Consider the following 4,090-nt stretch of genomic DNA (forward strand, 5'->3'; position numbering starts at 1 on the left):
AAAATTGCATTTTCATGGACATTTCAATTTGTGGTTTTGCCAATCTTTGCATCCCAAACCCTATGTAAAGTTTGTTATTAGTTGGAACATCTAAATTCATGATTTACCTGTTTCCCTGAATTCAAAGAAAATTGGTATCCAATGAATAATAATGAATCCAAAAAAGAATATACAAAACAGAAGAAAAATAAGAATTAAATCCTATACTTGACCTGCAAGTTTTTATGATTCAAGGGTTCCTGTGGAATTCTATTTTAGCTTTATAGACTTATTTGTAGTGGTTAATAGCGAAAAAAGTCAAAGGGGTCACTCAGTTCTTCCATCAGTTCGGCAAATGAGTTTGCCAAACTCTTTCTTCTTGCTTGGAGAAATTTATTTGATATTTGGTGTATTGATTAATAATGACAAGCGATCAATCAGTCTTGAATTCTGTTTTGGTCTGATGATTTTGTGCAGAGTTATGGTCCTTGGACTTGGATTAATCACTTAAATAATCAATTTTCCATTCTTTTTTTCGTCTTGCTTGAAGATATTGACTTGATATATAGTTAACACTATGATAAGTTATAGATCAAGTTAGCTTTTAGTTTCAGTACAGTGAATTTCTTACCAGTAGGATACTATGTATTACCATGGAATACTCTCATAATGCTTGTTTTATTAGATGTCATCCTTTGAAGAAGCATTATTCGCATTGTTTAAAATCTCGCAGTTTCTAAAAATTTCCATAATACCAACTTTTGCACCAGAGTTTATTTTTTGACAGGTTCCCTGTTCTGTGATAGGACATCCTAGTATTCAGTCAAGTAAGAACATTGTATAGAAGTAAAATTAAGCTTAATATCTGTGCAAATTTTGGGAAAAATTAACATGTTTTCTATACACTACAAAGCATTGGTAAACAGTTTACTTTCCCCAAAAATTGTCCTGATTATACGTTTGAATTTATTTTACTTTGGTTTTACTTGATGTTTTAACACAGAAAAAGGAATATGTTGAAAAATAATGTAATGCCAGGTCAACAGTCAGCTGTATGAAAAATGTCCATTGACAATATTTGGAAACGGGAAATTGTAAGAAAAGCTCACATACACTACAAATTATCAACACCAAGAGACTGATTAAATATAACCCCTTTCTGTTCAGTTATAATTAGTACTGTATGATAAAAATATTTACTTCCTTTAAAACATTTCAAATTCAAAAGCATCAGCAAACAGGAATTAGGTAACTTACAAATCCTATAATCTTTCACACATTACAGCTAACTAAATATGAAATTAATCTGTTCAGGAGAATTGGAAAAATTTGATAAGAAAATATTTAAGTTCATTCAATATATTGTAAAGATCATAGTATCAGTAATCAGGCATTTAATGTCTGTTGTGTGTTATATGACAAGAAAATCCTTAAAATATGTATTATCTGACTATATACCTTCAACATATATTATTTTCTGCAAAAATTGGCAGGAAATTGTGTTCTTTTTTATCAATCACATTCAAGTGGTAGATTCTGTTCTCTATAATGTGTTTAGGTTTGACCACTTCCTATGGCTTAATCATTAAGTGAAATTTCATTTCATTGAAGCACATTTCATGCGACTGTACATGTTGTACAAGTGTGAGATTTAGCTAGCTATAAAACATGGTTTAGTCCACCAAATTCTACACAAGGAAGTGCCTGTGACAAGTCAGGAATATGACTTGTGTTCCATTCTTTTGATGTGTTTGAGTTTTAAATATTGCCATTTTATAAAGGCAACTTTATTCTGTTTTGAATTTTCCTTGGAGTTTGGTTACTTTTTTTGTTTCTTTTTCATTGTAATATCATATAGTCTGGGTTGATTCTTCAATAGAAAGACCTATCATTCTGAAAGAACACTTACAGCACAAATTTTCTGCACCAGATGCACATTTTTTCAATTAATAGATGTAAGAAGATGTGATATAAGTGCCAAAGAGATAACTCTCTATCCAAGTCACAATTTGTAAAACTAAACCATTATTGGTCAAAGTACTGTCCTAACAGGATGCCTTGCCTCACACCAAACAGCAAGCTATAAAGGCCCCCAAAGTGACCAGTGTAAAACCATTCATACAGGAAAAACAGGGGTCTAATCTATAAAAAAAAAAACACATCAACAAACAACAACCACTAATCATCAGGTTCCTGCACAAATGCAGCATGTTTAAACTTTTTATAGGTACCAACCATCACCCTTACCTGAAACAATAGTGTAACATCACAATGTCTCTTTTTATTGACGCTTGTGGTCAAAATATTTGCACATCAAAAACAGATAGAAAACAACTCCATATATATACCGGTAAGTAGATTTTATTTGAAATGTTACATTTTTAATAAAGGTTATGTATTTTATAAAATAACCTGCATTCGAAAGACATAATTGCACAGAACTTTTGTATAATTACTTCTTAATGTATATTCAATAACAGTCATTCACATTTTGTTAATCAATACCGGTACATACATAATTCCAGCACTGTTTTTTGAAAATGAAAAAAAAATTGAACCAAAAACTTTATCATTAAAAAATTATACCAGTACATGAAATTTTTTGACATCGGAATATTAAAGAACTGATTATGTTATCATGATAGGTGCTTGAAATGAGTAGTTGGGCCTCAGTGGCCAAGGGGTATTAGTAGTTCATCTACATTTATCCCTTGCCTGTAAAAGCTGAGGTTGTGAGTCGGACCACACTCATGGCTCTAGTCTTACTTGTTTTCCTGTTTGTTAATGATGATGAAGTAAAGTTATCTCCCCTTTATTAATAAAATATTCAGTTGACCTGTATTGTAACATAATTCCTGTTGAAGTGGTGGTTCTCTTAGGGTACTCAAGCTTCATTCACTAATAAAAAATGGCCATGGCCAATCAATCAATGAAATTGATATTCTAACACAAGATTTCAATAGCAAAGAGCTAAATTATTTAAATTCCTGCTTGGTTCAAATGGTACCAGATTTCTGTGATGACCGTTTTTTTATAATAATCATGAGATTTTGATCTATTATTAATTTTCTGATATTTCATCATATTGTATAAAGAATGACTGGTTTATTAAATTGCTTTAGCAAATTTCTCAGTATTTGTTCAGTTAAATAGTTTTTTGGAGGTTCTATCATATAAATCAAACAAGTACAATGCACACACCATAATGAAGAAACGATGCTGATATGCATAACACTACTTAAGTAAAGATTTATGGAAGTGGTGGTCTGTGTGCCTATGATAAATTATTACTACAATTGGATATATATGTTAACTTACATGGTTTTACCATATCACCCAAAAATACAAATTAAATAAAATAATTGTGACATATATATATATAATTATATATAAATTATAACAACCATACAGTTGAGACATATATATGTTTATACTGCACTCGTTCTATTTGAGCAGTCAAAATGCGTTGACCGTATATTTCTATGTCATATTCAGTCACTGACCTGATATCACTTTTCCTCATGAATATTTAAATAGAAATTGTCAAAATTATATTTAATTATTCATACGACCTCTTCAACCTGTTCTTGTTTCCAATGTAAACAACGATGTGTTTAACAACTCAAACTTGTTTCTTTTACAATTTTTGGGAAAACATATTTCACTTATTAATATATTTTGTTTACAACCTATAAATCATTATGTTTTATGTTTATTGTCTGTAAACATACGAATTCATTCACCATTGATTGCGGTTTTCAACAGGTAATGATGTACATTTCATCGTGTTGTATATTTCTCCGCCTGTGTGATATGAGGCCTTTTTAAAGGGGGATTTTTCCCAATATTTAAATCAAATAAATAACATTTACACACTAAACAACAATTGAAAATGGTTTTTTTTAGATTGCAGTATAAAGAAAATAATAGTGCATTGACTTGACAAATCAGCAATATAAGGATTCGGCCCGAAACGGGGAAAATGCTCTGCACAGCCTCCGATTTCCCCGTTTTGGGCCGAATCCTTATATCGTTGATATGTCAAGTCAATGCACTATTATTGTCTATATATATATATATATAAATTATAACAACCTTAATACAATAATCT

The sequence above is a fragment of the Mytilus trossulus genome, chromosome 1 (genome assembly GCF_036588685.1).
Source record: "Mytilus trossulus isolate FHL-02 chromosome 1, PNRI_Mtr1.1.1.hap1, whole genome shotgun sequence".
NCBI classification, from domain to species: domain Eukaryota; kingdom Metazoa; phylum Mollusca; class Bivalvia; order Mytilida; family Mytilidae; genus Mytilus; species Mytilus trossulus.